We start from the raw sequence: 25,717 nt of genomic DNA, 5'->3' as shown, positions 1-25,717 counted from the left end.
ACAAAATAATAGCCGCGCGACGAAAGAATAGCCGCGTGACAAAAGAATAGCCATGGGCGATGAAAGAATAGCCGCGTGACAAAAGAATAGCCATGGGCGATGAAAGAATAGCCGCGTGACAAAAGAATAGCCATGGGCGATGAAAGAATAGCCGCGTGACAAAAGAATAGCTGCGTGACGAAAGAATAGCCGCGTGACGAAAGAATAGCCGCGAGCGACAAAAGAATAGCCGCGTGACGAAAGAATAGCCGCGTGACGAAAGAATAGCCGCGTGACGAAAGAATAGCCGCGTGACAAAAGAATAGCCGCGTGACAAAAGAATAGCCGCGTGACGAAAGAATAGCCGCGTGACGAAAGAATAGCCGCGTGACAAAAGAATAGCCATGGGCGATGAAAGAATAGCCGCGTGACAAAAGAATAGCCATGGGCGATGAAAGAATAGCCGCGTGACAAAAGAATAGCCATGGGCGATGAAAGAATAGCCGCGTGACAAAAGAATAGCTGCGTGACGAAAGAATAGCCGCGTGACGAAAGAATAGCCGCGAGCGACAAAAGAATAGCCGTGTGACGAAAGAATAGCCGCGTGACGAAAGAATAGCCGCGTGACGAAAGAATAGCCGCGTGACGAAAGAATAGCCGCGTGACAAAAGAATAGCCGCGTGACAAAAGAATAGCCGCGTGACAAAAGAATAGCCGCGTGACGAAAGAATAGCCGCGTGACGAAAGAATAGCCGCGTGACGAAAGAATAGCCGCGTGACGAAAGAATAGCCGAGCGACGAAAGAATAGCCGAGCGACAAAAGAATAGCCGCGAGCGACAAAAGAATAGCCGCGGGGGACAAAAGAATAGCCGCGGGGGACAAAAGAATAGCCGCGGGGGACAAAAGAATAGTCACGCCCGGCAATTTTCTTTTGACTAGCGACATTTTAACAGATTCGCTCATCACTAATGGTTTGTTTTTGGAAAATCTGTGTTTGTGGTTTAAATCATACTTTTGCAATTTACAAACCCTTTTTCTCAAGTGTTGTGTGGTTTCCTCTATTAGTATATATACGCGCAAGGGATTATTATCACACAACTAAATCAGATTATGGTATGTGTTATCATATTCCTAACTGTCAATTACTGCAAAACATCCCCTGCATTGCCAGCATAGGAATTCCCCTATAGAAACCATATAGAACTTCAGCTTAAAGGAAAACTAAACCCCCATATTGAATACATATACAACAGACAGTTTATATTACGTTAAGTGGCCTATTAAAGAATCTCCCCAAACTGGAATATATATCAGTAAATATTGCCCTTTTACATCCTTTCCCTTGAGCCGCCATTTAGTGATGGGCTGTGTGTTCCCTCAGAGATCAGCTGACAGGAAGTGATGCAGCTCTAACTGTAACAGGAAGTAGTGTGGGAGTAAAAGGCAGAACTCTGCCCATTCATTGGCTGATGGGGCCTAGCATGTATGTGTGCCTTGGCTTGTTTGTGTGCACTGTGAATCCTATGATCCCAGGGGGCGGCACTTAATTCTTAAAATGGCAGTTTCCTATTTAGGATTACCCAATGGCACATACTGCTAAATAAAGTATATTATTATGAAAATGGTTTATTTAGATCAAGCAGGGTTTTACATATGAGCTGTTTATGCAATATATTTATATAGAGACCTACATTGTTTGGGGGTATAGTTTTCTATAGTTAATCTAAGGCCAATACTCCAGCTGAAGAGTTCCTAGTTATGAGCCCAAGGACACAGTAAAGCTGGCCATACACGTGGCGATCTGACGATGTTTCGTGCGACCGTCGGTCGTCAGATCCGCCACACACCATTCAGGGCTGAATCGGCAGGTAAGGAGGTAGAAACAATAGGATTTCTACCTCCTTCTGCCGATTCAGCGCTGAAGGGAGATTTTGGTCAGACGCCTTCTATGGCGCCCAATCAAAATTTTCCAACTGGTCCGATCGGCGAGTCGGTCGATATCAGCAGCTTCCTGCGATATCGGTCGACTCGCCGACATACCATACACGCACCGAATATCGTACGAAACGAGGTTTTGTATGATATTATCGGCGCGTGTATGGCCACCTTTATTCACAGATCAGTGGCCCCACCTCACAACATGAGAAAGGTTATCAAGTCAACTTCACCGACGCTCTGTTCAATCATGTCTTTATGGCCGACAGGCTCACCTTTTAGTCAGAGACACTTTAACACAAAGGGCAACTGTTGGGGCAGGTAAGATTTCAATCGGCTGCTGCAATACTCACAAGTATCCCTGGCTAGAGGTTGGCTAGAGGTTGGCTAGAGGTTGGTAAGCCGAGCCGAAGGCAAAGTGGTAATGTTATGTTAGAGAAGGAGCCCGAAGCAAACGTTAAACTATTGAGCTGTCGTCTGTAGAATGGAAAATGGAGAATTGTGAATATTGTGTGTTTAAATAAGGCTAAGCCCCTGGGGGGTGCCGAAATGTTAGGCACCCCCAAGTGACTTTAATCGCTTACCTTGTACTCCGGGCTGGTGCCCCTGTTAGGAGGAAACAGCCCCAGCCCGGGGCACCTGTAGCGAGCGCTTCCTCCTTCCGACTTCGTTCTTGAAACGACTAAGGACAGGCGCACGCGCAGTAGAGCGAAAAGCTTTATAGTTTAAGTTCGGCTTTTTCACTCTACTGCGCATGAGCAAAGCAGGAAGCGCTACAGGTACCCCGGGCTGGGGCTGTTCTCTCCGAACAGGGGCACCAGCCCGGGGTAAAAGGTAAGCGATTAAAGTGACTTTGCCTTTCCTTCTGCTTTAATAGGCCACTTAATATGATATACACTGTTGGTTAAGTATTCATTCTGGGGGTATAGTTTCCCTTTAATATCAAATCCTCTGCAAAAGATTTGCCCAAATACTAACGAGAACCCCAATTTATGAATTCAAATTTGTGCAAATCCCAAAACATTTGTATCATTAAAAGAAGTTCTACCTTTCCCACCTATATTTGCTGGCTGCTCAGTGACATGCCATGGCGGGCTTGGATTGGGCTCAGGCAGGATTCACCTCTATATCCTCGGTGCGATACTGACCCAGTCCAGAACTCTGTATAATATTCATTGCAAACAGGGTTGGACTGGGGCCCCAGGGGCCCTGCAGGTGCCCCCACCGGCCACATCCCCCGCACCCCGTAACCCCCCCACAGGGGCCCTACCCGACGTCCTCCCCTAAGTGCGCGTAAGTTTAACGTGTCAGGGGAGGAATGGTGGGCCGGGGGAGCATCAGCAAGGGTCGGGTCTGGGCCGGGATTTTTCCCGGTGTCCCAGTGGCCCTGTCTGACCCTGATTGCAAATGCTAAAACTAAATATGGTCTCAAAAGTGCGCCGAGTAGAACATTAACATCATTATGGCACTGGGATAGTTCGTGTCTCTGGATCATGCCAAACCCAAGTGCTGGGGTCTGGCTGAATCCTAAACCACATCCTTGATTTGGTGCATCCCTATTATTCAGCGCCACTCAGAGACTGATTATCACTCAGCGACCCAGTGGCGCTTACAGTCTCAGCTTCCAATTAACCTGCCTGTGTGGTTGGGAGGAAACGGGTGTAAATGGACTCATACAGATAACACTCAAACCCCTTGATAGAGTCAGACTGAGAACCCCCTGTACTGCATGGCCCCCGGTATTAAACACTGCTCCATGGTTCTGTTCATGGATAAGTAAAAAACTGCAGACTGCTCTGGTTACTGTGTAGCCATGCTTAGTTACACTGCCTCAGTTGCCGCTTTAACAGGTGCTGCAAAAAGCCACCCTCGGTAATGTAACTGCTGGAGTTTTTGGTCTTCTAACTGGAATTTGAGCTTCTTCGGTGTAGAAAGAGCATTTGTGCTCACTAAACTAGCAAGTGCCCCCCTTACCCGGGTTTGTGCGCTCCAGGTATGCATGGGGGGTGGTTGGGGAAGGAAGTCAGGGGACAGCGTTGGGTCTGTTCTGTCAGCAGCCCCATGGACTTCCAAGCATTTCTTGAGGTTGCCAAACTACAGAAACACTAGTTGGCACCTTCAGCCAAGGATCCAGTTCCAACAATGCCTTACACACAGTCTACATAAAGAAAAATCATCAGCACACCACTTACATGCATACTTTCATAGGGTGCCTGACTTCCTCAGCCGCTCCCAAGCCTTTTCCATATACCTTTGTGAAGGGAAGAAGCACACCAATGTGCCGGCAATGCCTTTAACTCACTTATTTGCAGAAACAAACAGCACAAGCTTTTGGGGATAGCAGAACATGCAATTAATTTAGATGTGTGCTGCAGACTGAACTGATTTATGTGCAGCCATGCAGCATGCATCTCACTTAATTGCTAACTAGCCATGCAGGTTGTGGATTCAATATGTGGCCGGTATTAAAGGGGTGAGGTGGCAACCCTGAAGGCATTGTGGGGACTGGAGTCTTAGTCGGAGGTGAACTGACTACTGATCAGTGTAGGGCCTATAGATGGGGGCACCCAAGGCTAACCCCAATGGCACCACTACTTGGCCTGCTCCACTGCACCCCCACCCCATGGCCCTCTTCCCCCCCCCCCGTAATGGGTGCATTGATGAGTGGTATATGCCCAGCACTCCCCTATCTCGCACCCTAGGGACATGTCTTCTCTGCCTGCCCCTACTAGAAAGCCCAGAGACCATTCAATGGCAATTCCATAAATAACCATTAAATAAATGAAAACTCTTAATGAAAGTATATTGAAAATAATATTTTTGTTCCTTATACAATGAACACCCCTCTAGTAATGTCCCTTGGAAATACATACACATATTAACCACTCCTTGTTAGCAAAGGGATTGTCTGTTTTTGTTGCAATGTAACGCGGATCAATTAAATGTAATTTCTCTCTCTCACAGACACAAACACACACACTAATACCGTAATATCCCTTTACAAGTAGATAAAACACCTCTTTAAAAAAATCCCATCTCCTTCTGCAAACCCCATTGTTGACACTGCTCACCCCCCAACACTAATTAGTCATTATTAGTTTCTGGCTCATCCCTTGTGAGAGGAAGGGCTGAGGAAGGGGTTAATCCTACAAATGCGACTTAATTGCATTTTGCCATGGGAGGGGCTTGGAAATAATGGGATGGAGCTCATGGTTAACTATAGTCTTTTTTTTCCCTGTGTGCAGCAGCCCAGGAGTGAGAGTGTATCAGAGCTGGAGGCAGTAGGACCCAGAGGGATCCCTCTCCTGCTGGAGGATAGTCACTGAGCTGAGAGAGATCCCTGCTACAGAGGGGAAAGCTGCATCTGTGGGAAGCAGGGGGGTCTGAGCCTGCCCGGTAGGTAGCTGCCCATCATTCCCCATTGCATTGGGTGCCAGGCACTTCATCTCTCACCCCTCTCTTATTGGCCGTGCCATTTTAAACCCATTCTCCCACCTTTGCTTTTCATTTTCAGTGATGGGAGCAACAGTGCAGTAAGGATATGATCTGCTCCTTCTGTCTGATCCTTGCATCTGATCACTGCAAGCCCAGGGCGGAGGTACTGTATATATTTATATATATATATATATATATATATATATGTGTGTGTGTATGTGCTGGTAATAATATTGCATCTCCCCTATCTCTCTATCCCCCCCCTTCCCACCCTGATTCATTGTGTAGCAGCGAAATGTACATGTGCCTGGAGAGACCCTAAAATGGATGCAAGCACTTGCGTCAGGCCTTAAACTTACAGGACTTTAAAACTTAAAAGGGGATCTAAACCCACAAATGCGAAAGAAAAACGGCGCTCCCAGCAACTTTCCATTCGTTCGGCGCTTTCGTTTGACGAAAAGCACTGTTTCTGCACTGCTGGTTCTGTACCAGGGAAGCAATGTAGCAGAAGTCAGTTAAGGAGCTACATTGTTTCAGAAGTCAGAACCAGCCGTGCAGAGACCATGAATACGTTTATATGCTTGAGGTATTTATTACATTTAGGTGGCTTTTCTCTACATGGTGTATTGGGTATGTGGTTTGTTTATGTGTGAGTTTTATAAGGGCTTTGGGGGTTGCACAGCTGTCGGTGACGGGAGCTGGTGATTCCTATTCACCTGCAGATGAATGGATCCCGTCAGACCACTAGTAGCTACACAATGGCATTAGAAAATATGATTTGTGAAGTCCTGTGTTACCGAGCAACTCCCTCTTGCCCCGCTTGTGTTGGGGGTCCCTGCAGCGGGGCAGATTCTCTGCTACAGTGTTGAATGGGCAGAAAACGTGTCCAAATCAAGCTGATTTATTGTCCAGAAATATAAAAAAAAAAAAAACAGCCTGGTTGTCGGTAAGAGACCACTCCTTCCACTACTTCCACTCCTATGTATGGTACAATCTGTCATTGTAGCCCCTAGGCTGGTTACTATGGTAAGTGACCCTAGCAGCCTGGTTGTCAGTAAGAGACCAATGCAAACACTAAAGAGATTGATAGTAATACTTTCTATTATTACTTCCACTCCTATGTATGGTACAATCTGTTATTCTAGCCCCTTGGCTGGTTACTATGGTAAGTGACCCTAGCAGCCTGGTTGTCAGTAAGAGACCAATGCAAACACTGAAGAGATTGATAATAATACTTTCTATTATTACTTCCACTCCTATGTATGGTACAATCTGTCATTGTAGCCCCTAGGCTGGTTACTATGGTAAGTGACCCTAGCAGCCTGGTTGTCAGTAAGAGACCAATGCAAACACTAAAGAGATTGATAGTAATACTTTCTATTATTACTTCCACTCCTATGTATGGTACAATCTGTTATTCTAGCCCCTTGGCTGGTTACTATGGTAAGTGACCCTAGCAGCCTGGTTGTCAGTAAGAGACCAATGCAAACACTGAAGAGATTGATAATAATACTTTCTATTATTACTTCCACTCCTATGTATGGTACAATCTGTCATTGTAGCCCCTAGGCTGGTTACTATGGTAAGTGACCCTAGCAGCCTGGTTGTCAGTAAGAGACCAATGCAAACACTGAAGAGATTGATAGTAATACTTTCTATTATTACTTCCACTCCTATGTATGGTACAATCTGTTATTCTAGCCCCTTGGCTGGTTACTATGGTAAGTGACCCTAGCAGCCTGCTTGTGGGTAAGAGACCAACCCACATACTGAAGAGATTGATAATAATACTTTCTATTAGTACATTTCCTCTTTGTTTAGGCACGCTCCTATGTATGTTGCAATCTGTCATTCTAGCCTGTTTGCTATGATGGGTGACCCTAGCAGCCAACATGAATACAAGAGCAAGCCTTTTTATAGTTCAAGGTTAATATGTTATGGGGGTTTTTTTCCAGAAAACTGTCGGTGCCACTTTAAAAATAAGTCTTTTTGGTCTATTTTAGGCGAGTGGAATATTCCACAACCTGTTGGTCAGTTCCCACACTTGTCACATCGGCTCTGAGCTGAGTGAATGGCAGGGAGCGGGGCCACACAGGCTTCTTATCGTACAGCCTCGTCTTATTCCAGCCCTCTGTTATAATTAGGGTTATTGAAGGTTTAATAATCTGGATCTGCGTGAAATTGGCCTTTGTGCTGTAATATAATTAGTATCGGCCGGGTGATTTGGTATAATGCAGGGCTATCCAACCAAGTGGTATCTTCTGCGTTTATTTGTTTGAAATAAAACTCCCAGCAACCCCTGACAGCTATGTTACTTACTTTGCCTACACCTGTTGCTCTGTGGGGCTCTTAGGGCTCTGGCAATCCGGGGAGATTAGTCGCCCATGAGCAGGGAGTTTTGTCGCGGGCGACTAATCTCTCCGTGTGCCAGAGCCCTTAGGGTGAAGCCACCCGGAGCTTCTTAGTAGCAGCTACTTGTCACAGCTACTAAACTCCAGAAAGTACCCAGTCATAGACAATACACGTATGGGACCTGTTATCCTGGATAATTTGGACCTAGGGGTTTTCCGGATAAGGGATCTTTCTGTAATTTGGATCTCCATAACTTAAGTCTGCTAAAAATCATTTAAATATTGAATAAACCCAATAGGGCTGTTCTGCCCCTAATAAGGGGTAATTATATCTTAGTTGGGATCAAGTACAGGTACTGTTTTATTATTACAGAGAAAAGGGAATCATTTAACCATTAAATAAACCCAATAGGGCTGTTCTGCCCCCAATAAGGGGTAATTATATCTTAGTTGGGATCAAGTACAGGTACTGTTTTATTATTACAGAGAAAAGGGATAAATTTAACCATTAAATAAACCCAATAGGGCTGTTCTGCCCCCAATAAGGGGTAATTATATCTTAGTTGGGATCAAGTACAGGTACTGTTTTATTATTACAGAGAAAAGGGAATCATTTAACCATTAAATAAACCCAATAGGGCTGTTCTGCCCCAATAAGGGGTAATTATATCTTAGTTGGGATCAAGTACAGGTACTGTTTTATTATTACAGGGAAAAGGGAATCATTTAACCATTAAATAAACCCAATAGGGCTGTTCTGCCCCCAATAAGGGGTAATTATATCTTAGTTGGGATCAAGTACAGGTACTGTTTTATTATTACAGAGAAAAGGGAATCATTTAACCATTAAATAAACCCAATAGGACTGTTTTGCCCCCAATAAGGGGTAATTATATCTTAGTTGGGATCAAGTACAGGTACTGTTTTATTATTACAGAGAAAAGGGAATCATTTAACCATTAAATAAACCCAATAGGACTGTTTTGCCCCCAATAAGGGGTAATTATATCTTAGTTGGGATCAAGTACAGGTACTGTTTTATTATTACAGAGATAAAGGAAATTGTTTTTAAAAATTAGAATTATTTGCTTATAACGGAGTCTATGGGAGATGGTCTTTCCGTAATTCAGAACTTTCTGGACAATGGGTTTCTGGATAAGGGATCCCATACCTGTACTGAGAATTGCCTCAGTTAAAACACAGGTAGAGACAGTTATCAGTAACAGATCAGTAACAGATCATCATTGTCTATTTTATTAGCCAGGACAAGTAGCTGCTACTAGTTGCTCTGTGTTAGTTGTTGCCCCTGCTGGACCCCTTTTAGGGTGAAGACACACGGAGCTACTTAGTAGCAGCTACTTGTCACGGCTACTAAATGCCAGAAAATCCCCTGCCATAGACAATACTGAGAATTGCCTCTGCTAAAACACACGTACAGACAATTATCAGTAAATGATCAGCATTGTCTGTTTCTGAAACCGTAACAAGTAGCTGCTACTAGTAGCTCTGTGTGTCTTCACTCTTAGACTTCTCTGACTTGACAGACAGATAGGTGGCTTAGTGCAATGTAGCGCCTGTCACTCGAGTGCGCTGACTGCCTGTTGTACACCGGGCGCAGCACATCGCCTGCGGCAGCCATGGCTGTGACTCGCTGGCAAGCCGCTCCTCTTATCTGTACCAGACCTCGTTCTACATACAGAACATGAGAGGAAATGTATAACTGCTGATTTAATGATAACGTCTGCAAAGCTCGATCTTATTATTGGGTGGGGAGGGGCTGGGGGGGCCTCGTTCTGTAAATAAGCCGCAATGTAATGACAGCTTTATGGAAAGGGGATTTACAGAGTTTATTTTTTCAAATCCAGTTTTCTGGTAGAAATAGAACACTTTGCGTGGGAGTTTGTGTATTAAACATCACAATGGTGAAAGCAAATAATTCCATTTTATTTAGATGAATACAAGTGAAAATGCTATTGCTGGTTTTTTTTTTTTTTTTTTTTTTTTTTTTACCCCCATCCTGTGCATATGGTTTATAAAGTGTTATTCTGGGATTCCTGATTCCTTATGCTCCTATCTGCTACCTGTCTGTGTCTTCTTCCCCTCTGGTAGTGAAACCACAGTACTGCCCTGCTTTATGGCAAGCATTCTAAATACACACACTCTCCACTGTATTACCAGGCACAGTTACTAAGGAAATGGCAAAGGGGAAACAGAGTGATGTGATTGGTTGTAATCTGTGCTTAGTGATGTCCTTTTTGTCACATGACTGAAATGTGTGTAATATGAAAGATAAAGTAATGGAAACTCACTAAATTATGAGTATACTAAAAATCACCTTGGAGCTCCTTGACATTTTTTATTAAAGTGCTATGGCTTTAGCCTTGTGCCTTAAACAGAACAATATATTATCCCTTATAATACACGAGTGATACTCAGAGTTCCCTGTATAACTCAGCCTGCAGCCTTGTGCCTTTATATGGGCACAGAGCCCCTCAGTGACTGCTAATATCCTTATCATTTACAGTAGGGGGTACATTATCCCTTATAATACATGAGTGATACTCAGAGTTCCCTGTATAACTCAGCCTGCAGCCTTGTGCCTTTATATGGGCACAGAACCCCTCAGTGACTGCTAATATCCTTATCATTTACAGTAGGGGGTACATTATCCCTTATAATACATGAGTGATACTCAGAGTTCCCTGTATAACTCAGCCTGCAGCCTTGTGCCTTTATATGGGCACAGAACCCCTCAGTGACTGCTAATATCCTTATCATTTACAGTCGGGGGTACATTATCCCTTATAATACATGAGTGATACTCAGAGTTCCCTGTATAACTCAGCCTGCAGCCTTGTGCCTTTATATGGGGGGCACAGAACCCTTTAGCTTTCGAATCTTTATACTGTACAACTAGCAATCCTGTATTCCCTGTATACTGTAGGGGTTTGATATGCATCAATCAGTCTGATTCATTTCTGCATAGTTATATGGAAAACCTCCTCGGAAGTGACAGCTGTTTAGAAAAGATATGATACAGTGATGAATGACATAAACATGAAATCTAGTCGCTGAGATCATTATTTCTGGCTGTTCCTCCACTGCAGGCATATAATTAGTCCAAGCACTCTCGCTATTGGGTTATCATGCCTGTCTCTTTCTGGTAGAGTTGTTAGCTGCACATGCTTTTTATTTAATTACTGTTTTACAGTTGGACGTATAGTCATATAGTAAGCTTTCAAATGACATACAACTCATGGTGAATAATACCCAGCTGTCTCTTGTATTGTCATCCTAGAAAAAACATGGTGGTGGGACTAGAAACTATATACAGGGCCGGATTTCTCATTTGGGTGCCCCGAGGCCGCCCCCTTTTGCCGCCCACCTCGGCACCCAGCTTCGCGCATGCGCACCGCACGAAATCCCCGCCCCCTGCCCCCGTCGCGCATGCGCGCCACTTAGTTCATTCGCTTTTCGGAGCTGTGGGGAGAGGGCGCGCTAAAGTTTCTGCGCGTCCTCTCCCCATTACTCCGCATGGGGGCAAATTATTTTGGTGCGGCTGGGCGGCATGGCGCCCCTAAATTTCTGCCGCCCTAGGCCCGGGCCTTTGTGGCCTCGCCACAAATCCGGGCCTGACTATATAGCAAAGATTTGAAAGTCTTTCTCTCCTCCATCATACAAGTGGTAATGGTGTGTGGTTTGCACACGCGATATCAATAAGGAAAGGAAAATCACAGTGCAATGCATCGTGGGTTATGTAGTTCCTGCATGCTGTCTGTAAGCTGTTTTGTAACATCAGGCTCACAATACAAAGCTGGTGGTGACTTTCTAAAATGATGGTCTTTTCCTACAATGGGAACACATGTGGCATCTGACAATAAGTATTGGAAGGTTGGCTGCTGAGTGCTGGGAAGGTTGGCTGCTGAGTGTTGGGAAGGTTGGCTGCTGAGTGCTGGGAAGGTTGGCTGCTGAGTGTTGGGAAGGTTGGCTGCTGAGTGTTGGGAGGTTGGCTGCTGAGTGCTGGGAAGGTTGGCTGCTGAGTGTTGGGAAGGTTGGCTGCTGAGTGTTGGGAAGGTTGGCTGCTGAGTATTGGAAGGTTGGCTGCTGAGTATTGGAAGGTTGGCTGCTGAGTGTTGGAAGGTTGGCTGCTGAGTATTGGAAGGTTGGCTGCTGAGTATTGGAAGGTTGGCTGCTGAGTGTTGGGAAGGTTGGCTGTTCTTCTGCGGCTCATCCTTACTCCAGTATCTACAAAGAAGCCTCTTGCCTTGGTCTTTTTAAATTCTACCTCAGAAGAGTAGAATTGTCCCACTGGAACTTAATCCTAGGCAACAATATTTCCTCACAATGTCATGGAACCCTAAGAACCTTACATGATACTTGACATTGTAACATGACTGATTGAGGTGGAGCTATGAAACCAGACTGGAAACAAAAGAAAATGGGACAGCAGGACCCAGGGACAGATCTATAAAGGAATAGATGAGATTCTAAAGGTGGCTCAGAGTATCTGCAGCTTTTATCGGCCCCTGTATGGGGCCCTTATAAGGGCCAGCCCGACTATCTGATTGAAATGATAGGATCAATCCCATATCACCTCAAAGTGGGTGTAACGGTGAAAGATCCACTTGCCACAATAGGCAGGTGTTCGCATGTATGGCCACCTTAAAGGACATGTAAACCCTCCCAAGTTGAGCACATTTCCCCCCACTTGAACCACATCATTTGTACTGCATGTATATGCTCTGTTCACCAGCACCATTACATTTTCATAAATCAAATAGCAGCTTTTACCCGGCAGCCACTTTCCCTCTGACATCATCAGTGACATCTGCAAACAGCACATGCGCGCTGTTCATGCAGTCAAGCATGCAGGCTTACACAGGCAGAATTTACTTTGCTCAAAAGTTCTGCTTGGATTAAGAAGTGTAGTGGTTAAGTCTAGCAGCCAATGAATAGATGGCACTGCTGGTTTCCATAGAAACTCTGCTCTAGCTGTGCACTCTGCTGGAGAAACGTGTTTTTTCTCCTAACCTCCTCTCCTGAGCTCATCAGGAGAGGAGGTTAGGAGAAAAAACACGTTTCTCCAGCAGAGTGCACAGCTAGAGCAGAGTTTCTATGGAAACCAGCAGTGCCATCTATTCATTGGCTGTTAGACTTGAGGGCGTGTTTGATAACCTGAATTGTTGAGAACTGAGCATGCTCAGTAAGCCAAGAGCGAAAGTCAATTCCTTAGGGAGGGGACCAAGGGAGTTAAGAGGAATCTTAAGTGATTAAGGGGATTCTGCAGCCTTACTATTAACCCTTAAACAGCCAGTGGCAGGCATTTAAAGATCTCAAGGAGGCTGTTCACCGATTACATTTTTTTGTTGGGCGTTTACATATCCCTTAAGTTCTGTATACACTGATGAGTATCAGTACAAATAATAGGAGACAAACTATTTTCTGACTGGGTAATTGAATAGCACATAAGCACACCCTTCATTTGGTGTGAGCTGTCGGATGCGCTTAAGTGGGACAACTTTGCAGTTACTAATAAACTGAGGCAATACGTTAGTCAGCGGAGGCTCATTGTTGGAGTGCAAGCTCACGAAACAAAGATCACTATCCTTCTACCTTTTCAATACCTGTGAATCAAGGAATAATTTATTGTGGCCCAATCCTGGCCTCCCTTCCCCCCACCCAGTAGGCGCTGAGTCTTCTGCCCCATATTGTTCTGTTATTTCTGTGCACCCCCAAACATTTCTGATTTGTAACAATCATCTGGTCATATGTAACCATGCCCTAAATCTTACACTTTACATCTGAATTGCCTGTATATAGGTGGGGCCAGTTCTGATTTATTGGAAGGTTGGATTCCCTGTTATACCTTTCTCCCATCTTGGGTCAGAGCTACTTTGTCCCTCATTGATATTGGCAAACAAAGTTCTACTTTCTGACTTTATTTGTTATCTCTTCGTTCACACAAAATCTACCCCTTTTTAAACGCAAGATCAGCTTTCCTGCAATGCCCTGTGCCTGCCAGTTCTCTTAATCCAATTTCCAACTCTAAAATGTGATTTGTCTTTTCTTCGTCAGACTCCTAGGTTTCAGACATTATGGCTGCGGCCAAGTGCAGTTTGTGTTGGCTCCGGTTACGCCAAAGTCTTCTTACTTTGACATTTTTGCTGAAGTGAAGCTCATGTCAGCAATTAATCTACAATATATAGTATTCTGCGTGTAGAATATTTCATTTTGGCCTCAGAAGCTAATTAGGAGTGTTTTTGAATTCAAGGAAGTTGTGCTTTTGTTGCATCATCTCATGGACTTGCTGGCTTGGAACGGAGACAGTGGGATTTTTATAGGGCATATTTTTCTTGTCTAGGCTGGGAATATGGCTGGACAACGTTCCTTCACAACTATTATATGCTTGGACTCCAAGTAAGTGCATGGGATCCCCAACATAAGGCTCGTCTGAGGACTTGGTTATGTAGGTATGCAAGCAAGTTTATTTCATTAGTGCCATAGGATTCTGGAGAACATGCATATAGATCCCATCTCTGATTGGTCTCAACTCCTTAACTCCAAAAAGTGCAATAGATCCAGTCTCTGGCATTGTACCAAGAGTTAATATCAGTAACCCTGTATTTTCTCCCTTGCTAAGAAGGCATCCAAGCCTTTCCTGAATTGTAACAAACCCTTTTTCATTTTAAGATGGAACCTCCTTTCTTCTAATTTCAACCACTAGTAAATAAAGCCTTCGAATTTGCTATATGGTCCCCTTGTATATTTATACATAGGCATGTCTAACCCAAACTGTTCCCCTGTTGTATTGGCTTATCCTTTGGTATTTTTGCCTAAACCTACAACTGATTTTTACATTTTCAGATATTCTTTTATACCACTGATTTTAAACTAGCAACATCCCTAGTTAAGGGAAAGAACCCACGGAGCAGTTGAGTCACCCTTGATATATCCCTGCATTCACGGGCGACAAACCGCTCCAAAAAGGCTTTCCACCGCCAACAATAGGAATTGCCAGTGGAAAGGTCTTTGCATCTCTCTGGTAATCCGAAGTCGTGCGGTTTCCTCCTACAGGCAACGTGATGCAATAAGAAGCGATGGGAAGGGCTTTCCAACGGTGACTCCTATTGTTGCTGGTGGAAAGCCACTTTTGAATGGCTCGTTGCCAGCAATAGCAGAGATCTATCACGGGTGACTGAACCACTCCGTGGGTTCTTACCCTTAGATACTGTATTTACACCATGTTCCCATCCCCAATATTATTTGAGACCAACACATGTTGGATTCCCGGCTTTGCTTCTTCCTTCATGCTGACTTTCTGTAGGTATAATTATTGACACAGTAATTGAGGCACATGTTCTTCAATCAGAATTTGTCTAAATTGTGTAATTTTTTTTTTTTTTTGGTGCATGTAAGTATTCCTTCCTAGTTCCTACTAATATATACAATGTTCTTTTCCTCCTTGTGATCGCTCTCCATCTTTCACTAAGAACAGTAATTTAATCAAGAATTATTGAAGACCAATTTTTTTTATGCGTTTGGAACCGTATTTGAAAGGCTCCATCCCTCACAATTTCGATGTCTTCATAATCCCCTTGTTTCATTTTTTTTCCTTGCAGTAAGTTCTGTATCAAGTGGTTTTTTCAAGAGCTACATTTTTACCGCCACGGATTTCCTACCAGCATGATGGCACTTTGCCTGATTTGGTCTATACACTCCAAGGAGGGATTTCATTTTGCTTGTTCTCTAGGTTTCTCTTCATGTTCTTTGCTTCACATTCTACTTATACAAGCTTTTACAATAGTCAGAAGCCCTGCTGATTTTTCTTTTTTTTGCTTCTTTTTTTATTCATGAACTATAAGTTTCTCTGAATGCGCTGCCTTATGTTTCTGGAGCAGGCAAAGCATTACATATTGTAATCATGTCACCCAACTGTTACGCACCCAACTGTTATGCCATTGGCAATGAACTGGGTTGTGTGTGTGTGTGTAGCATATTATAATAGTACAGGCATGGGAACTGTTACACGGAATGCTCGGGACCTGGGGTTTTCTGGATAAGGGATTGTTCCGTAATTTGGATCTCCATAACTTAAGTCCACTAAAAATCATTTCAATATTGAATAAACCCAATAGTCTTGTTTTGCTTCCAATAAGGATTAATTACAGTATATCTTAGTTGGGGTCAAGTACAGGTACTGTTTTATTATTACAGAGAAAAGGGAATCATTTAACCATGAAATAAACCCAATAGGGCTGTTCTGCCCCCAATAAGGGGTAATTATATCTTAGTTGGGATCAAGTACAGGTACTGTTTTATTATTACAGAGAAAAGGGAATCATTTAACCATTAAATAAACCCAATAGGGCTGTTCTGCCCCCAATAAGGGGTAATTATATCTTAGTTGGGATCAAGTACAGGTACTGTTTTATTATTACAGAGAAAAAGGAAATCCTTTCCGTAATTCGGAACTTTCTGGATAACGGGTTTCCGGATAAGGGATCCTATACCTGTATTACATTTAAAGGTTGGCTGGAAAGGAAATCAGGGGCCAGATTTTTATTGCAAGATTCCATGCATTGTGCTGTAATGCCCCAGCCTCGTGCAAGATCCCACAGATTAGCCTAGATTTTTCTGTATTGTTGTTTGGTTTCTTGTCTCCTTGTTCTGATTCCTGTTTCTAACTTTTACCCTGGTCCTGACTCTATAAGATCACTTGCATGGTCACTTGCTAATGAGCAGGGTCAGACGGGTGAGCGGCACACCGGAAAAAAACCCAGTGGGCCCCGCCGGCCCAGAACCGGTCCCTTCTGGTCACTCCGGGGCCTGCAGAGAGGGGCCCGACGCACCTAAGTATGCACACTCGAGGGAGAGGGTTGGGTGGGTGGCTTGGGGACCATGGCGGGGGAACCTGCACCCCCAGTCCGACTCTACTAATGAGTTTCCTTGACTCCAGATTGTGTTTTGCATGATAGTTATGTGCTGTTGTTTCCAACATTTCTTTGACTTGGCCTGTACTACTATGTCTACTTCTTTATAGATTATAGTTCAGCACCCTTCTCCCAGTAATCTGTAACTTTATTGTACTAACACATTGTCGCAAATTGTATGACAGTATTGGACTGGGGTGTCCGGGGCCCAACAGTGCTGCCATCTAAGGCATACCCCCCAACATTTGGAAAATGGGACAAAAGGAAATGCTAAGCGCAGTGTGGCAAAATGTGTGACCACGCCCATTTTTTGTGGTCACACCCCCTAAATACCACTCCCATTTTACAAAATTTGGCAGGTTAAATAAAGTTTGAATACATTTTGGGGGGTTGTGGCCTTGTTTTATGTGTTTTACAATGTTGATAATGAAGGTGAAATTGCCCTTTAAGCTGCAAGTCTCCGTTCCCTGACCCTGTTGTATGAAGATCTGTCTGTGGTCGTAAGTGTAGCCCAGCAATAAATGCATAGCACATCATCTTTTTAGTGGGTGCCTCTTCAGAGAAAGTTGTAAAACATCAAATCAATATATTTTTAAGGAAATTTTATTTCTATAGCTTCTAGATACAGACAACTGCAGCAATTCTTTGTCCTAAACTTTTCGTGATACAGACTTCTATCTCTCACACTGTCAAAGTGACCTTCACACTTCCTGTTCCTATTTCCTTTATCCCCCTTTTTTGTATTTGAACAACTTTATTACTTCACTGGTTACCCTTAGGAGTCACTGCCACCTAGTGGCCAAACCGATTAGAGAGCAAAAGTCATTTTGGCATTTTAATGCCAATATATTAACCACATTAGTGCCAGATAGAACACTATATATTTATTCAGCAGAAAGCCTTTTCCATACCTGAGTAAAGAGCCCTAGATGCTCCCTCCATTTGTTTAAAATAGCAGCTGCCATTTTAGCTTAGTCTCCCTTAGCTTCCCAGCTTCAGCTCTAGGGGCTGGTAGCATAGACCACACATTCTGATTGGAGGGGGGAGTGAATTCTTATGGGAGGGGGGAGCTGGAGAGAGCTGCGCAGACTCTGGCCCTGGGAAAGAAGGGAGGAAGTCAGATATCCTAAGAACATGTTTACAAAAAAGGAAACAAGAAATCCTGTGTTTCTTTTGATAGAGTACTCTGTGAGAGCTTATGTCTGTATTTATATACACCTTTCTAATAAAGCTTAATTAGTTTGTATCTCTCCTTCTTTAAGCTTCAACCATTTAATGCCAACTATGTACATTTATAAAAATAAATTCTTTCTTTTACCCCTTTATAAGTCCCACTGGGCCCTCTATATTATTGTGCCTCATATCGGCCACTTTTCTATTTGTAGATTATTAGGGTTTGTCAGGGTTTAAATTATCTCCCAAGTCTGCAAATATAAACATGACTTTGTTTTCACACAACAATAAGATTTATGGTAGCCTTATTCATTGCTGAACTACAATACCATGAGTCTACGGTCTTCACGATTCAGATTCATATGAGCATAAAACAACATGAAAGCTAGCAGTCTTCCAGTCTCTAATCTTACATGGTTTTACTTACTCCTAGACATGATCCATTGAGTCTCTAAGGGATTGTAACGGAGTTTGGGAAAGGCAGGCTCGGCAAATGATGAATGAAGGCCTTTTCATAGCTGGACGTGTGTTTGGAATCATCTCAATCTCATTACTGAACCTTAGCACGGGTCTTTATTTTTAGATTGCTTGCAGTATTCATAACTCTTTACATTCATATACCGCTGGGAGAAAATCAATACAATAATATTTACAGAATTCATTCTGCTTAAACAGCACACGGCGAAGTTCAGTAACTGCCATCGTAACTCATGTCATTTGGTTCCTGCGGCATCAGCGGGCGCATTCTCATTCTGAATGGCGGGTTTTGCCACTGTCTGTAGTTGGTAGAGCTTGGGGTGGGCGATGTGTGAGAGTCATTGTGTTGGTAGTGTATGATGGAAGCCTTCTAGCTGTATAGAACCAAAAAGAACTCTTTGTTAGCGCCGGTGGAATGCAACATGTTGCAATACAGCAGATTGGAAGCTCTTTTGGGCAGGGCTCTCTTCCCCTCTTGTATCGGTTATTGATTGCTTTATATGTTACTCCTTGTAGATTGTAAGCTCTTTTGGGCAGGGCTCTCTTCCCCTCTTGTATCGGTTATTGGTTGCTTTATATGTTACTCCTTGTAGATTGTAAGCTCTTTTGGGCAGGGCTCCCTTCCCCTCTTGTATCGGTTACTGATTGCTTTATATGTTACTCCTTGTAGATTGTAAGCTCTTTTGGGCAGGGCTCTCTTCACCTCCTGTATCGGTTATTGGTTGCTTTATATGTTACTTACATGTGTCTGTGTTAGTACAGCCCCATTAGAAAGAATGGAATGCAATGTAGGTCTCTATATAAATTTATTGCATAAACAAACTCATATGTAAAACCCTGCTTCATCTAAATAAACCATTTTCATATAAATATACTTTTTAGCAGTATGTGCCATTGGGTAATCCTAAATAGAAAACTGCCATTTTATGTACTAAGGGCCGCCCCCTGGGATCATAGGATTCACAGTGCACACAAACAAGCCAAGGCACACATACATGCTAGGCCCCATCAGCCAATGAATGGGCAGAATTCTGCCTTTTACTCCCACACTACTTCCTGTTACAGTTAGAGCTGCATCACTTCCTGTCAGCTGATCTCTGAGGGAGCACATAGTCCATCACTAAATGGCGGCTCAAGCGTAAGGATGTAAAAGGGCAATATTATTGATATATATATTCCAGTTTGGTGAGATTCTTTAATAGTTTATATTATGTTAAGTGGCCTTTCTGTTGATTATTCTAGGGGTGTAGTTTTCCTTTAAGGTAGTTCTGAGGAATCTATGTAGAAACAGATGATGAAGATGAGACCTGAGTTAAGACATTTGACATTAGGAGAGAGAAATCTGAGTTTCTCTTAGAGGTCCACATAGATGTGTTATTTGAAATCATGTGAAATGATTAGTTGGCCAGGGTGAGAAGAATACATACAGAATAATAAGGGGCCTAGGACAGACCTTTGAGGAACCCCAACCGAAAACGATAAGGAGAAAGAAAATACTCTATTGTAGGAGGCACTAAATAGTTTATTGAACAGTAAGAGAAAGAAACGGGACATGGAAGTGCGCGAGGGCCGTGATACCTGAGACTGGGGGGGAAGAGAGGGAGAAGGTGTCGGAAGCTGCTGAGAGACCAAGGGGTATTGATAAGTATTGGCCTTTGCACATAGCAGTAATAACGAGTCGTGTTGGAGCAGTTTCTGTGGATTGTTGTGGCTGGAAACATTGGAGGGACAGAAGGTTCACATGTCGTTGGCTATAAAGTATTAAACATTCCTGATTTTTTAATGGTGTACCATAACCTTAATTACATCCTGAAATATTTAATTAGCTCTTTTTATGACCTACATTTTGACCTACATAACAGCAGGCTTGACGCAAAATCATTTATAATGCAAAGCATTCTACTGCAAAGTCTATTATTATTATTCAATACTTCCTGGAAAAATTTAACGTTTCCTATGTTGGCACCATGGGTCATTTTTAGCATTTCTACACAACTTAAAGGGGAACTTTGGCTTCAGAACCAAAAAAAGAGCCCCCACACAGCACAGAAACCCCTAATATCCCTATCCCTGTAATCTGTTCCTTCAATAAGTAGGAATAAATACCATTTTTATATGCTGAAATCCAACTGCAAAACTGTTCTTCTCTTTCTGCATCATTTGAAACCCTGGCAGGGGAGGAGGGACTAAAACACTGATGTTACAAATTGTAACAACTTCTCTGCAGCTTACAGACAGCATGCAGGAACTACATAACCCACAATGCATTGCACTGGGATGTTCCTGTTCCTGGCAGACATCACGTGTGCAGGGAATTGTGGGATTGGGAGGAGGCAGGCTGAGGGCAGGTGACTACTGTTACATTTTATTTAAGTCACAAAGTAGCCAGCCAGATCAGCAGGGGAACAGGGGGCGGGGCTTAGGGAACTGTTCCAAACCATATTATTACATTAAAAATGATAAAAAGGCTGCATTTTTAAACTAATGTACTGTATATTGCAAAGTTGCTTGAAACTTTGTTTACTTTTCAAAAAGCTCAAGTTGTGTTTTGGGTGGAGTTCATCTTTAGATTTGATATTTTAAATAAAATGAAGAAAATTTCTCTTGGAGGGGGTAAAAGCACAAGTTAAATACAGGTATCTGACCCGTTATCCGGAAACCCATTATCCAGAAAGTTCGAAATTACAGAATGCCCAGCTCCCATAGACTCCATTTTAGTCAAATAATTCACATTTCTAAAAACGATTTCCTTTTTCTCTGTAATAATAAAACAGTACCTGTACTTGATCCCAACTAAGATATAATTACCCCTTATTGGGGCAGAACAGCCCTATTGGGTTTATTTAATGGTTAAATGATTCCCTTTTCTCTGTAATAATAAAACAGTACCTGTACTTGATCCCAACTAAGATATAATTACCCCTTATTGGGGCAGAACAGCCCTATTGGGTTTATTTAATGGTTAAATGATTCCCTTTTCTCTGTAATAATAAAACAGTACCTGTACTTGATCCCAACTAAGATATAATTACCCCTTATTGGGGCAGAACAGCCCTATTGGGTTTATTTAAGGGTTAAATGATTCCCTTTTCTCTGTAATAATAAAACAGTACCTGTACTTGATCCCAACTAAGATATAATTACCCCTTATTGGGGGCAGAACAGCCCTATTGGGTTTATTTAATGTTTAAATAACTATTTTAGTAGAGTTAAGGTAGGAGATCCAAATTATGGAAAGACCCCTTATCTGGAAAATCTCAGGTCCTGAACATTCTTGATAACTGGTTCCATACCTGAACTAGCAAACATAATAGGTGTGAGGCTTTCGGTAGATGCAAGTCGGTTGGCATAGTGGACCTGAGCGAGTATGCTTTATTACAGAGGCTACACAGGGGTTGTACCCCCCCCCCCCATATGGGATTTATCCCCCATGCTAACTACTAGCTCTACTGCAAAATGAAGAAGATAAATCATCCTCCATCCCTTACCCTTTTACAAGGACTGACAGTATCCCTTTAGCTGACAAAATACAATATTAAATTTGCTCACTGCTCAGAACAACGGATTGAGCTTGAATTGCTAAAGTGCTGATGAGCTGACAAGCTGTCAAGCTTCGGTCGCAGTGCATTGGGTTATTTGGACCTCTCTCTCTCTTTTGAATCCCTAAGCTTGTAGAATAATTTGTTCTAGGCCTTAGGATTGGGTTTGGACAGCGCTGAAAATGAATCCCCTTCTTCTGCCTTTAGATTCTCTAAAGTGGTGTCAGGGCCTCCGTTTTAAAGTTCTTTTAAAGACACCTGTCCCCAGAGAGCTGTGGAAATTCCTTGGGAACAAAATATTCCTATAGGTTCTAAGTTTGTGATGTTCAATAGATACTGAAACCAATGGGCCAAAGCAGTGGTTTCCCCCTTGTGCATCTACCCCCCTTGTGTAATTTACCACCAGCATCACAGTGTGGGAACCTTAATTGTAAAGAACATGGAAGACCATGAAATCCTTATTTTTCTGCTTCCTTCTCCCGCTGATGGTTGGTTGGTTATTACCACCAGCTTAGATCTGGGGTTTACTATGTTGCTGCTCATGTATGACCTGGTTCTTCCTTGGATGTCACACATGACTGCCATCATTGCCTTCCACTGCTCTTGTTACTAATCTTAAACATATATCTGAGGTCTATGTGTTGGCTTCACCATTGGCAGTTGGTTATGACTACTGGGGTTATGTAATAAAAGTCACTAAGTTTGCCCAGGAGAAGTAACTTCTATTGGTTTCTATGGGTTACTGCTTTTGGGCAAACTTAGGGGGGCCATTTACTAACTGTTGAATTTTTCTCCGTTTCGCATTACGATGCGTCCAAAAGGCTACAAATCCAAGTCCGACAATTTGCCAGCTAAAACATGGCAGATGTCCCTTCTGTTCATTGGAAAATCCTTCTTGTGCTTCGAAACTTCAGAGGTTTCAGATTTTTACGCAGTGTTTTTTGTGCAACAATTCAAAAAAGTCATGGTTTTCATGCAACAATTAACTTCCTTGTAACCTCCAATAGCTGCTGAAGGCTGCAAACCATTTAAACCGAGAGTGAGGGGCCTGCCAGTTGTCCCTCCAGACCCCTTCCATCACTTTGGCCCCAGGCCTAACCTCTGTTATGCCCTGCACAACATACACCTATCGCTGACCCCCCCCCCAGGGAGCCCCTCCCACTGCAACTCCATACTAGTACCGCCCTCTACTCCGCTACCCCTTTGCTCTGAGGATGGTGGGAGCTGTTCAAGGTAGAAGAGAACGCCCCCCTTCTCTTCCTTCCTTCCTTTAACCCCTTGTATCTCCACCCTTCGTAACAGGCAACCTAGCAAACTTCAACCCCCATAATTCCTAACATGCCCCTCCGGTTCCCTCCGCCTTCCTCAGCCTTTGCAATTTAATATGGAACTCCTCTGTGTCTTATAATAGCTTTATATTTTATAATAGAGGGTAGATTATTCACTAAATATTTATTTAGCACTACTTGTATATGGAGCACTGTATAAATTATATATATATATATATATATATATATATATATATATATATATATATATATATATATAGTTACAAAGATTAAGAGAATGGAGGTCCCTGACCTGCAAAGCTTGCAATCTCCTTGCCCTTACTGATTACTGAATGGGCAGCAGTAAATTCAAGTAAGAGATGAAAGAAGCACAGAGCAAACACTGAAGGAATGAATAATGCAGGGTATCTGAAAGTGACATGACCTAGAAAGGCATTACAGAGGGGGTTTTTAGTGAATACAGGACTCTGGGGCATTCTGTATGCATTCAGCAGCCAAAAACTTTCCTCAAATCTTTTCTCCAATTGCTCTTATATGATCTCTTTGTAAGGAGATGTAACCAAATCTAGGTACAACAGGGGCATCTGTAGGGACTCATAGGGTTAATATGCCCCTATGGCTTTAAAACCCAACACTGTTACTGGACAGATGTCCATGTTTCTCTTCTGTTATTTGCATACTATATGTTATTGGCCCATACGTTTTATGACCACTTCCTGCACACTGTTATATAGTGTTCAGCAGGAGGTGGATCTTCTCTTTGGCCTTCATCTCTTGACCCAGATGGATGTGCTCCAGGGAGCCTGGGATCTACAAGGCCCAGAAGTATCTAGCCTTAGAAGAGGTCAATCTCTTTAGTGAAAGTCAAAGAGCAGGGACCCCATGAACGAGGACTAGTAATGAGGTTGTTTCTTTAGTAGCACTTTCTTGGAAAGTGAGTCAGTCATAGTAAGAGCATCTTTTTTGTGCTCCAACCAGGAGAGATAGCAGGGAGTAGTCTCCTGTACAGGTTCTGCTGCCTTAGTGAAGGGGCCACGGTAGTGACAAGGGTATCAGGCTTAGATTTGGTCTCCTTGATCAGGTCTGCTGTTGGGATCTGGGCCATTTAGAGTGGGGAATCCTAAGGACATTGTTCTACTTGCCTCAGCTGGTCCTCTATAGTGGTGCATCATTTTGATTCTGCGGCAAATATTGTGTCCTTCTTTTCCATCACTATTTTACATCTGGCGGTGGAGCAGTGTAGTTTAACAAAACCATCCATACAATACTTTTCCACATAGCTATGGTCCATATAAGGAGGGGGGGGGCATGTGAGGGCAACAGGAGGGCAGGGGGCCGGGTAAGTCTGCTACTTTTTCTTTTTTCCTTGTAGATTGTAAGCTCTTTTGGGCAGGGCCCTCTTCACCTCTTGTATCGGTTATTGATTGCTTTATATGTTACTCTGTATGTCCAATGTATGAAACCCACTTATTGTACAGCGCTGCGGGATATGTTGGTGCTTTATAAATAAATGTTAATAATAATAATAATAGATTCATATAGATTGTAAACTCTTTTGGGCAGGGCTCCCTTCCCCTCTTGTATCGGTTATTGATTGCTTTATATGTTACTCCTTGTAGAGTGTAAGCTCTTTTGGGCAGGGCCCTCTTCACCTCTTGTATCGGTTATTGATTGCTTTATATGTTACTCTGTATGTCCAATGTATGAAACCCACTTATTGTACAGCGCTGCGGGATATGTTGGCACTTTATAAATATGTTAATAATAATAATAATAATACTTTGTGCTGGGCCTCGGCACAGAGTAGTTACACCACTGGTTCTTATCGTATGGGTTGAAGCCACATTTGGGCCCCCCATTCTGTTTATATGGTGGGTGACCATGGCCCCTTTAGTTGTGCTAGAATATTCAATAGCAAATAATAATGTACAAAAAAAATCTGTGGAATCTTGATTTGCTTCATCTCAATGAGAGATAATGGCAGTCACGGGTGTCACTCATAAATATATTGGTGCAAGAACATTTGTTTTTTAGTCTAGAGAGCAAGGGATCTTTTCTGGGTATGGTGTAGCTGATAAAGCGGAAGACAATGGTAATAGCATGCAAGAGACTGCTGTTTATCACAGTTGCCCCATAATCCCCTTCTAAGAGCTGGCCCAACATTATTGCCCCAAGGGTTTCTCTGGATGCTAGGATATCCCAGAATGTTTATCTGTCTCCAATGACTGCCCGATTCATGAACTCAGCTTGGGTTATATTTCCAACACCCACCCCCAAGTGGTGGCTAGGGTTGCTACATTTTCTAGAAACTATACTGGCTGACCAGGGGGTGGGTTTAAAAAGGGGTGGGTCATGATGTAAATAGGTGGGTCAATGATGTCACGGGGGTGGAGTTTAATCATCAAGGGAACTGTACTGCATCCTGAGGCATGGAATTAAGTAGATTAGGTGAGTATGGAAGGAAGAAGAAGGTTGGGCTGGGTGTGGATCAGAGGTGGGCTAGGGCCCAATTGACTAGATGTTGCAAATTTACTGGCAAGTACATTGCTGGTAAATTTGTAATACCAGCCACGGCCTTGGCTGGTACTTTACTGGCTAGGCCGGTGAA

The 25,717-nt window shown here is 43.1% G+C and overlaps 1 protein-coding gene across 1 annotated transcript in view; it reads left to right on the top strand.

Annotated features, from left to right (window-relative positions):
* The first annotated feature begins 5,154 nt into the window (after positions 1 to 5,154).
* The window catches only part of rab27b (RAB27B, member RAS oncogene family), a 128,457-nt gene continuing 107,894 nt past the window's right edge, over positions 5,155 to 25,717 (top strand). The window contains 2 exon segments of the mRNA NM_001195546.1: positions 5,155 to 5,311; positions 5,430 to 5,513. The gene's annotated coding sequence lies outside the window, so the exon portion shown is untranslated.

The sequence above is a fragment of the Xenopus tropicalis genome, chromosome 1 (assembly GCF_000004195.4).
Source record: "Xenopus tropicalis strain Nigerian chromosome 1, UCB_Xtro_10.0, whole genome shotgun sequence".
In the NCBI taxonomy this organism is placed as follows: Eukaryota; Metazoa; Chordata; class Amphibia; order Anura; family Pipidae; genus Xenopus; species Xenopus tropicalis.
This window is presented reverse-complemented; position numbering and strand designations above follow the sequence as displayed.